Source organism: Arachis duranensis, chromosome 9, assembly GCF_000817695.3.
Source record: "Arachis duranensis cultivar V14167 chromosome 9, aradu.V14167.gnm2.J7QH, whole genome shotgun sequence".
Classification (NCBI taxonomy): Eukaryota; Viridiplantae; Streptophyta; class Magnoliopsida; order Fabales; family Fabaceae; genus Arachis; species Arachis duranensis.
The window spans coordinates 87,287,035-87,299,632 of NC_029780.3; positions in this window are offsets into that span (position 1 = coordinate 87,287,035).

Sequence of the window (12,598 nt, forward strand, 5' to 3'; positions counted from 1 at the left end):
TTTAAATTAATAATTTAATGGGATTCAATTTGATAAAAATAAACGTACTGGTATTATCTTTATCGTATAATTAATTATGTTCATTCGTAAATAATTATTTTTTTGTTTTAAAAATAATTATTTTTTGTAATAGCATAAAAATTTTGAATAAGATTAGGAGCCTCTTCCATCCACATTGTATTAGGATTGGTAAGGGCTATTTTTGCTAAGAATAATTCTCCACATATAAGCGTTTTTCCATACAAGTTTTTACAAGTCATTTATATTCACGCGCTTTCAGCCGTTACTGCACGTTCTTCTTTTTCTTCTTCTTTTTGCTGCACGTTCTTCTTCTTCTCTTTCGTTATCGTCGTCACCAACACCACCACTTTCTCCTCTTCCTCCTTCTTTTTTCATTGAAATTTCTTCTAGTTAATTTTTTTGTTACTAGTTTATGATTTTGTAGGTGAATAATGTTTCATCGTTGATGTTTTAAATTGAATATAATATAAAAGTTCTACATTGAAAAAAATATTTTTCTGTATTTGTAGTAAATTTGGGTGTAACAAAAAGATATTTGGGTATAACACGAAGATATTTGGGTGTATTTTAAGAATTTTTTGGGTGTATTTTTATTCCAATAAGTTCTGCATAATTCAAAACTCTTCCTCTTCCTCACATTCTGCTACTTCTTTTGTTTTCATCATCATCACTATCTTCTTCTTCTTTTTTTTTCTTATTCATCTTTTTCTTTTTGTTTTACCTTCTCAATTTTCTTCTTGTTTTACTCTCTTAACAAGAATAAAAACAAAAAATCAAACAAAGAAGAAGAAAAAACACATAATGCTGCAAAATTACTTGGAAGATGATGAACTTACATTCATTTAACTAAAAGAAAGAAAGAAATAAAGAAAAAAAGAAGAAAAAATGTAGCATTGGAGAAAATATTTTTCTATATTTGAAGCAAATTTGGGTGTAACACGAAAATATTAGGGTGTAACACGAAGATATTTGGGTGTATTTTTAAGAATTTTGGGTGTATTTTTATTCTGATAAGTTCTGCATAATTCAAAACTCTTCTTCTTTCTCCTCCTCATCTTCTACTGTTTCTTCTTCCTCATCTTCTTGTTTTGTTTTCTTATAATTCTTCTTGAGAGAAAAAAATCAAAAAAAGAAGAAAAATACATAATGTTACAAAATCAATAGAAAGAGAAAGAGGGAAAAATGCAGCAACAACAACAGTAATAAAAAAATAGCGATGAAGATGAAACACGCAAAAAAAAGGAGAAACGCAAAGAAGAAGGAGAAGAAGAAGGAAGAGGAAGAGGATGAGGAACGTGAAGCACGCTATGAAAACCGTTGAGTAGCGCGCGTGTGGTTTGGCCCAACTTGTATGACTTGTAAACCCAAATGACTTGTATGTGTAGCACTACTCTTTTGCTAATTCATGGGCCAATTTGTTTCCACTTCTTTTAACATGAGTGAAAGCCACTAATCTAAAGTTACACATCAAAGATAGAGCATCTACTACAAAAACTCCGAAGCAAGTTGGGTTTGGTCTGCGTGTTTGAGTGCATTTACCACTTCTATTCAATCACTCTCTATAACAATCTCCATAAAGCAACATTCTTTTGCTAGCTTTATCCCAAAATATACTGCAAGAGCCTCCACTTCATGGGCCTTAAATGGTTGTGTTATGGGCCATATTACTGTAGCAAGAATGTGACCCATACCATTCCTAACCACCGCCTCAATTCATCCATTATTACTATTGGATATGGTTGCATCCACATTAATTTTAATGAGAGTGGTAGTTGGTGGTTCCCAATTATGCTTCATTTGGGTGGTGGTCATTACAGAGCCTCTCTTCTTTTTCTGTTCTTGAACTTTTCGAAATTTGTTCGCTATTCTCTTTGCATGTGTCCACTTCTGCTTCAATTATGTCTTCTCTACCTTCGAAGGTTCTTCTATTTCTCGCAATCTACAATTGGTGCATCAGGGTGCAGAGTAGAGTTTCTTTTTTTCTCTTCCAAATTTCCCAACAATATAGCAACCCATTCCTTCAGAGTAGTTCCAGCCTCATCTTCCGTTCTCAGTAGCAATGGGGTCACAAACCAGAACTTCTTTGTGAACTAACATCCCCGAATTATGTGGCTTTCCATTTCTTCCTTGTTCCAACATCTAGTACATAATAGAGCTCTCATCATTCTTCTTTTATAGAGATTTTTGTTCGTAGGGAGGGATCCATAGATCAAACGCCAAAGAAAATTCTTCGATCTTGGGGATGCTTTAATTTGCCAGACTTCTTTCCAAGTAACCTCCTTTTTTCCTTCACTCTCTGTGTCTGTGGACTGGTTCTGATTTATGGTTTTAATTTCATGGTATGCTTAATTTGACTTTAAAAATGCCATCTCTAGCTGTTTTCTATATAAACATGTCTGGTTGGTCTGTTCTTGGGATTGAAATGTTTAGGATTTCTTGGCTCTCAAATGGTAGAAATATTTGTTCTATTAAATCTCTGTTATAAGTCATGTCTTCTGTTTGAATGAATTCTGCCACTTGTGCTGTTAAATCCAAAGTATTTGGTGGAGTCCATGGCTTGGAGCCATTTTGTGTCGGAAGCCATGGATCCTTCCAAATGCTGACATTTCTTCCATCTCCAATTTTCCAATATCCACCTCTCTCAATAATGCCTTTAGCTTGCCATATGCTTCTCCAAATATAGCTTGGTACCCAACCTAGATTCGAGTTCAAGAAGGATTTTTTGTCAAAGTTTTTACCTTTTAGAATTCTTATTGCCAACGAGTCTGGGTTGTTGATTATTCTCCACCCGTGTTTCGCCAGCAACGCCAAATTGAAAGCCTCCACTTCTCTAAACCCCAAACCTCCTCTGTCTTTAGGTAAATACAACTTCTCCCATCTGACCCAATGTATCTTTCCCTCCCCCTCCCTCGAACCCCAATAGAATCTGTTAATCAATGCATCTATATGGCTACAGAGGCTTTTCGGCAACTTGAAATAGCCCATTATATAGGTCAGGGTAGCCTGAACACCTGACTTTATAAGAATCTCCTTTCCCACTCTTGATAATGTCTTCTCCTTCCAAACTCTCTCTTGAACAAACTCAAAAGCCCTCTTCTTAGATCTCGCCACAAAGTTGGTAAGCCTAAGTACTTTGAGTGTCTTTCCACCACCTTAAACCCTATCCGATCTTGGATTATCATCTGTCTGTTAGTAGGAATGTTTTGGCTAAAAGACATTTCTGACTTCTCTAGGTTGATGTGTTGTCCTGACACATTCTGGTAAGCATTAAGTACTTCCATCATGGCTTGGGTTGATTGATCAAAGGCCCTAGTAAATAAAATACTATCGTATGAAAAGAATATATAGATGGTTTATTTTTGGGCTGTGTCTGGCTATCTTGATCCCCTAAATCTGTCCATTTTCCTGTGCTCTGTTTAGATTACCGGAGAGTACCTCTGCATAAAGAATGAACAGGTAGGGGGAAATCAGATCCCCATGCCTTAGTTCTCTCCCTGGTTGAAAGACTTTCCCTGGGACCCCATTTAGTAATATCAAGAAGGACATCGTACTCACACATCTCCAAATAGTTTGAACCCACTTGTCCGAAAATCCCATGGAGATTTGGACTTCTCTTAAAAAAATCTATTCAACTCTATCGTAGGCTTTCTCCATGTCGAGCTTCATCCCCACATACCCTTTATTTCCCCTGTCTTCTTCTTCATGTAGTTGAAGGTATCAAATGCAACCAAACCATTATCTGTAATAAGCCTCCCGGGAACAAAAGTGCTCTTATTTTTTCTTACAATCTGAGGTAAGATGCTCTTTAGTCTATTCGCCATTGTCTTGGTAGCTATCTTCATGATCACATTCTATAATGAGATTGGCCTGAATTCCCTTGTATGGTTTGGTGTAGCTACCTTGGGTATCATGCAAATGTGGGTGTGGTTAATCAGTTTTGGATCAGCACCTTCATTAAGAATCTTGAGCACTATTTTAGTTACTTCTTCCTCCACTACAGGCCACATCTCTTGGATAAACAGTGCTGACATACCAGCTGGCCCAGGAGCCTTTGTCGGATGCATTTGCTGGAGAGCTTGTGTTACTTCCTCTCTAGAGAAATCCTTATTTAGAAATTGAAACTTCTCCTCATCTATTCGGCCTCCGACAACTTTACGGATCTTTGCTATATCCACTGTCTCCTCCGATGAGAAAAGTCCTTCGAAAAAACTCCTTATCACACATTCAATTTTTTTCTCATTTTCTAACTTTCTTCCTGCATCATCTATTATCGCTTCGTGATAAACCACTATTTTGTGATATTTCTTATGCTCAATTGAGTGGTTTCTATCAAGTCTTTGCTCACTTATTCATATAAATTGCAAGGTTTTACAATTCCTTCCTTATTCCTTAATATATGTGAAAATATGTTTTCTAGACCATAAAATTATTAATTTTAATTATCCTTTATTACCATTCGATGCCGTGATCCGTGTGTTGAGTATTTTCAGGCTTTATAGGGCAGGAATGGCTAAGAGAATAGAAAGGAAACATGCAAAAGTGGAAGGAACGCACGAAAATGAAGTTTTGACAGAAATGGCAGCGATGCGCACGCATGGACGACGCAGACGCACGACTTGCGCAGAACCCAAGCAACGCGCACGCGTGGACGACGCAAGCGCATGCCTAGCGCAAAGTACAAGCGACGCGTACGCATGACTGACGCATACGCATGACAAGGAAAACTTCCAAATGATGCACACGCGTGACCCACGCGCACGCGTGACGGACGCCACGTTCAAAAAGTTGCAGAATTCGCCCCTAGCGATTTTTGGATCATTTTCGGCCCAAATCCAAGCCCAGAAAACATAGATTAGAGGCTATAAAGTGGGGGAATGCATCCATTCAAAGAGAGGATGGATACAACATTCATAATTCACAATTTTAGATTTTAGATGTAGTTTTTAGAGAGAGATTCTCTCTCCTCTCTCTTAGGATTTAGGATTTAGGATTTCTTTTAATTTTAGGATTGCTTCTTCTCCATTCCAGGTTCAATGTTCCTTTAATTTAAATTCTCTTCTACTTTTATTTCTTCTAGCTTACTAGTTTATTCTATTTTTCTTGTTGATTCTCTTTTTAGCCAAATTGGCTTATGAACTCTTCATGTTAGATTTTAATTTCTATTTAATGCAATTTGAGGTATTTCAGATTTATGATTTTAATTTAGCTTTTTACATCCTTAGCTTTAATTGATGAATTGATTAAGAGGAGACACTTGAGTTGGAATGCTCAAGTGGATAGTTAATTTGGAAGTTGTTGGATAATTCTCTATTTACTAACGCTAGACCTTCCCAAGAGAGAGGACTAGGACTTGCGAATAAGAGTTAACTCAATCACTTGACTTGCCTTTATTTAGTAAGGGTTAACTAAGTAAAAATAATAACCTTTTGATACTACACTTGAGAAAATTCTAACAAGGATAGAACTTCCAATTAATCATACCGCCGATCAAGGCTTTTTAATTTAATTACATAAAACCTCTTTTTAATTTTCATTACTTTAATTTACAATCATATGCTTGTGCCCATTGCCCAAACTCTAAATTTTCCAAAAAACTCATAACCAATAATAAATACACCTCCTTGCAATTCCTTGAGAGACGACCCGAGGTTTAAATACTTCGGTTATAAATTTTATTGGATTTTGTTACTTGTGACAACCAAACTTTTGTACGAAAAGATTTTTGTTGGTTTAGAAACTATACTTACAATGAGAGCTTATTTGTAAAATTCTAGACCACGCAAGAATCTGTTCATCAAAATGGCGCTGTTGCCAGGGAATTGCAACTGTGTGCCTTATTATTGGTTATTGTAAATATTTTTTTTCTTTTACCTATTTATTTGTTTTTATTTTCATTTTTAATCTTTATTAGTTACTATAAGTTCTCACCCCTATCGCTTTGAGTTTGGTTCCAATGCTGTTGCAAGGAATGGAAATTTTAACAGAAGCATGCATCAAGGTCAAAACAATCAGAGATGGATGGAACCACAAAGATCTAATCAATCCTTTAGGCAACAACACCTTCCAAAATACCATGGACGACGACCATTCCACAATGCATGCCGAGACAATAGTTATGGTGGACCCCTTCGTGACACTACCTCCACCCAATTACTATAGTCAAGAGCCATTCCGAGGAACGTACCTAGATGATAGATATGGTGGACTCCCTTGTAGTTACCAACAAGCCCCGACATATGTTTATGAACCACCTCCTCAACATAACTCTGAACCACCATACTCACAAGCCAACTACAACCATTCACCTCCTTATGACCCTAACCCCTATCCACACCAATTCCAATCCAATTAGTCCCAAGAACCACTAATGCCCTATGCACCATGTCCATATCCATCGACCCAAGAATCAAAGGAGCATCTCAAGGAAACAGTGGAAAAATTTCATGCAACCCTTCACCAACTAGAGCAAGCGATCAATTGATTACCTTCCCGACGTTCGGATACTCAAAGAACCCCCATGGCTTCATGTGGACAATCTAATGAAGAACGTAGAATGAAAGAGATACTGGAAACTCCGACGGACAGTAAGGAGCATGACTTTGTACTGGAACAAGTGGAGGAAACCGAAATTATCGAAGAAGAAGAATTCATTGAAGACTTAGGAGATGCTAAACCTCCATGGGAGAATTGTGGAGAATTCCGTCAAGAAATTTGCCATTGATGCTACGGAGGATAGTGCACAACCCTCAAAGTAGGTATCCTATGAAGAACCAGACGGAACAACTCAAGAAGCGAGTTTCTTGATAATGACAATCATGAATCAAATTCTCCTAGTAATGAACTTGCATCCGCAAGTGAATTCTTTGAGATAGAAGAATCTTCCCCAAGTGAATACAAATATGATGTTGAGGTAGATTTTCTCAACCTCCAACTTATGACTTGATTGATGAGGAAGAAATCGAAGACTTGGATCAAGATGTGTGATGACCGGAATTCACTATCCACATATAATGAATCCGTTCTTTGGCAAGTACACCAAATTGTTGTCAAGTAATACCCACAATGGAGTGGGATCATATCCACAGAGATTAATTGGATTAAGCAAGCAATAGTTGATTAATTAGCCTAGTTAGACAAGCACAATTGGATGATAAGCAACAAGAAAGTGCAGAAAGTAAATGGCAAGAATGTAAAGTACAAGAAAGTAAAGTACTGGAAATGTAAAGTGTAGAAAATGTAAATAAACATAAAGTAAATAAAAAAAGAAAAATAAAATAAACATTGGGATCAAGAGATATTGCATTCTTCGGATTAATTAATTTCATCTCATCTTCAATCATGCAACTCATTGACCTCTTGGTAATCATGATTGATTGAGCCCCAATTCCTTGGTGACTCAATCTCTCAAATCTTGATCAATAGCCAATTCCTTGGTCTAATTGCTCATGAGAAGAGATGAAGAATGGTCCCTAATTATACCACACATCATCATAGGTCCAAGTAGATGGAGGATTATATGTCATCATATCCAAACACCAAAACCCAGATTCTACTCAAGTGTGAGAAGGAATTTCAAGCATGGTTTTATGATTCTTCTTCCAAGGTTCACATAAAACCCAAATACATTCAATCTCTTTTCCAAGATAATTGAATGCTAGCATGAAGAACAAAAATCCTTCAAGTAAATCAAAGAGAGATGAAGAGAAGAAGAAGAATAAAAATAATCAATCCATTGAAAAACAATAGAGCTCTCTTTCCCAATGGAAAGAGTTAGTAATTCATAACTAAATTATTTACAAGTAAGAAAGTGCAAGAGGAGAAGAGAATAGTGGAAAAAAGGGTCCGAAGACTCACTCCTCCAAAATGTGTCCAGCCTAATAGATCGCTCTCTAATTCTATGAAACTAAGGCCTTTATATAGGCTCTCCTAAATTACAAACTTAAATGAAATTAAAAGTAAAGTATAATGAAATGAAAATAAACTATTCTAGATGCTTCTTGTGGCCTTGATTGGTTGAAAATTATGGCTTGAATGAGAGTTGGAGTGGGCTTGGTTGAAGGTTGGGGGCTGCAGGAAGAAGTTGGCGTGTGGTTCTAAGTGCCACTCCCACTTGATTTTGCCCTTTGAAGTATGACCCACTTTACAATGATGAAAGTTTGGAGTTGGTTGGGCCTCAAAATGAACGTCCACTATAAAATATTATATATGGTTGGAAAGCCCTGGATGTCAGCTTTCTAACGCTTTTGGAATCAACTCATTTGAATCTCTGTAGCTCGAGTTATGCCCAATTAAAGGTGACTAGGTCAGTCTGTCAGGTTACCCAGCGTGCCACGCCCACTTCTGGCGTGCCACGCCCCATATGTTGTGAAACTGGCGTGCCACGCCCAAAACTGGTGTGTCACTTCCTTAATGATGCACCAAAATCTCCTCTTTGGCCATTTGAACTGGCATGCCACGCCCAAGACTCCAAGTGGCACGCCCATTGTATGAAAGGGGTTGGCGTACCACACCTTCGATATCAAGTGGCACGCCTAGGTTTTGCAATGCTAAACTAATGGCAATTTTCACCTTCGGTTTTAACGTCCACCCTAGAGTGTTATATATTGTTGGAAAGCTCTTGATGTCAGCTTTCCAAAGCCACTAATATAATCTCATTTGAACTTCTACAACTCAAGTTATGTTCCTTTGAAGATGAAGAGGTCAGGCTGGTAACTCTACAGTGACGTGTTTTTCTTCTTGTGTTTTTGGGGTCAATCTCTTCCTCAATTGTAGTGTCCATTATAAAGTGATATATATGGTTGGAAAGACCTGGATGTCTACTTTCTAATGGCACTAGAATCACTTCATTTGGAGTTGTTTAGTTCAAGATATCTTTATTTGAATGAGAGAAGGTCAGGCTGGCATATGCCCTTGCGTGCCACACCAATGCTTGGCGTGCCACGCCCATAGTGGGACTCAAAATCACTCCTCTGAAAGTTAAGCCTGGTGTGCCACGCCCAAGACACCAAGTGGCACACCCAAGTTGGAACTTCATTCTTTCAATCTTGGCGTGCCACGCCTAGAACCCAAGTGGCATGCCCAAGTCACAATTAAGGTTGGCGTGCCACGCCTTCGACATCAAGTGGCATGCCCATGTTGAACACTTCAATCTCCTTTGCTGGAATGTTGGCCTGGCGTGCCACGCCCAGAGCTCCAAATGGCACGCCTATTGATGAGAATTGGCTTCAAAGCTTGGCGTGCCATGTCCAGATTCTAAGTGGCACACCCATTGTGTTTTTCCTCCTTTTTATTGCTCTTTTCACCTGAAATTCAGTACAAACCCATTTCAAAGCAATGTACCAATATATATATCATTTGATGCATGGAATTGCATTGATTCCATGATATTATGCTCTTTTTATGGTCCTTTTTGATAAGAAAAAGGGTACATGATGCGCAGTCATCACAACACCAAACTTAAATTTTGCTTGTCCTCAAGCAAACAAAGAATCATGCAATAGATTTTGACAAACAAAGGTGAGAGAGTAGCAATATTTTTGTTCATGGTTGGCTAGTTTCTTATGCATGCTACAATCACAAAAGAAATTCAAATGATTGATGCTTCTATCTAGTTCATTTTATGAGACCTTTTTCTTTATGTTTCTTCCTTGAAGCAAGCTTTTAATTCTTTTCTTATCTTAGATTCTTGGGTGCTTTGCACCATGTGTTGAAAGCTACGACTCTAAATGCTTTGTTTTCAAGTATTACTACTTGATATATAAGCACCACAAGCATTTAATTAGAGGACTCTTTAAGCTCATTTGTTTCCTTTTTTTTTTTACTCTCTAATCATTGATTCTCAGAGCCTTGAGCTTTGAGGGAGTGCTTTTGCAATTGAGCCTAGCCTTGACTCTAAGTGTTTTGTTTTCAAGCTTTTTGCTTGATAATAAACACCACAAGTACTTAACAAATGAATTGTCATTGGTACTCAGAGCCTTCAACTTTCTCATTCTTTCCCTTTTCTTTTATTGCCTTATTTGCATTTGTTTCTTCAAGGTTTTCATGATTTCAAAAATTTCATAAAATGTCCTAGATGAAAACTTTAATTAAACAAATTCAAATGCAATTAAGCAATAATAATCATGCTAGCTTCCCAATACTTATAAGCTCATACTAACTTCTTCTTTAATGACCTTGTTTGTTTAAGATCATGACTCTTAATTACCTTGAACTCACAAAAATCCAAGATGGTAGTCATAATGTCATAGCACATGTTACAATTCAAAAATCAAGCTATGCCTATTTAAAGGAGCAATCACACAGTCATACAAGGAAATAGAAGACAATCATGCAATTTAAAATACTGGAAATAAATAAGAGGAAAAGGAACTTTACCACCTTGTAATTCATCTTCATTATTGTTGTCGTTTTCCTCCTATTCCTTCCCTTCCCACACCAAACTTAGAATGATTTCTTGTCCTCAAGCAACAATTAAAACAATGGTAATAGGGTTTATGATGGTTCATGAGTGTCTTTAACAATGAAATATGAGTGATGCATGTGCTCAAACAAGCAGAGTTAAGGATACAATAAGGGCACAAGAAGTAAAACAGAGGCAATATGATTGCATTAATAAGTGGTGTGCATGGCACATAGTATGAAAAATAAGTGGCAACACCAAACTTAGTGTGACACCTTCATTTTAGAATAATGCAAGTGCCCAGTGAAGCTTAGGAAATCAAATTGTTGCATAGCAACACAAAACTTAGAATGCAATCATATGCCAAATTATTGAAAATAAACAAAGCAAAGAAAGAAAATGTTACCTACGGCTGGGTTGTCTCCCAACAAGTGCTCTTTTAATGTCATTACCTTGACATGTTGTTCTCAACTTTCTTCCTCTTCTTCCAATTGATTAATAGAAATAACCTCAAAGGAGTAGAGGAGAAGCTTGATGCCCCCTGTTTTGAGTGCCTCCCAGCAAGCTTTCTTTTGTTGTTAGCTTGAGTGAACTTGCTTATTGGAGTAGGGGTTGGATTGTTCTTTGACCCTCTCTTTTTCATGGATATTGTCATTTGTTTCTTGGTCACAATCCTTATTCTAGTGCTTTGGTTGATTGACCTCACTTCTTTGTTTTTAACACTTGTGTGTTGTGGGATGGTTGGATTGTCCTCTTCATCAAGAACTTCTTGGAATGGTAGCTGATGAGTGGATAATTTATACGCTTTTGGCATTATTTTTAGTATGTTTTTAGTATATTTTAGTTAGTTTTTATTATATTTTTATTAGTTTTTATTTAAAATTCACTTTTATGGACTTTACTATGAGTTTGTGTGTTTTTCTGTGATTTCAGGTATTTTCGGGCTGAAATTGAGGGACCTGAGCAAAAATCTGATTCAGAGGCTGAAAAAGGACTGCAGATGCTGTTGGATTCTGACCTCCCTACATTCGAAGTAGATTTTCTGGAGCTATAGAAGCCCAATTGGCGCGTTCTCAATTGCGTTAGAAAGTAGACATCCTGGGCTTTCCAGCAATATATAATAGTCCATACTTTGCCCGATATTTGATGGCCCAAACAGGCATTCTAAGTCAGCTTCAGAATTTCCGGCGTTAAACGCCGGAACTGGCACAAAAGTGGGAGTTAAACGCCCAAACTGGCACAAAAGCTGGCGTTTAACTCCAAGAAAAGTCTCTACACATAGAAGCTTCAATGCTCAGCCCAAGCACACATCAAGTGGGCCCAGAAGTAAATTTTTATGTCATTTACTCATTTTTGTAAACCCTAAGCTACTAGTTCTCTATAAATAGAACCTTTTGCTATTGTATTTTCATCTTGGGATCACTTTAGATCATGGTTCATCTTAGTTCTTCTGGTTCCCTCTCTGGGGCCGAAGCCAATGATCACCATTATCACTTATGTATTTTCAACGATGGAGTTTTTACACACCATAGATTAAGGTGTGGAGCTCTGCTGTACCTCGAGTATTAATGCAATTACTATTGTTCTTCTATTCAATTCAGCTTATTCTTGTTCTAAGATATCACTTGTTCCTCAACTTGATGAATGTGATGATCCGTGACACTCATCATCATTCTTACCTTTGAACGTGTTCCTGACAACCACCTCCGTTCTACCTTAGATTGAGTGGATATCTCTTGGATTCCTTAATCAGAATCTTCGTGGTATAAGCTAGAATCCATTGGCGGCCATTCTTCAGAGTCCGGAAGGTCTAAACCTTGTCTGTGGTATTCTGAGTAGGATTCAGGGATTGAATGACTGTGACGAGCTTCAAACTCGCGATTGTGGGGCGTTAGTGACAGACGCAAAAGAATCACTGGATTCTATTCTGACATGATCGAGAACCGACAGATGAATAGCCGTGCTGTGACAGAGCGCGTTGAACATTTTTACTGAGAGGACGGGACTGTAGCCATTGATAACGGTGATGCCCAACATACAGCTTTCCATGGAAAGGAGTAAGAAGGATTGGATGAAGACAGTAGGAAAGCAGAGAAACGGAAGGGACAAAGCATCTCCATACGCTTATCTGAAATTCTCACCAATGAATTACATAAGTATCTCTATCTTTATTTTATG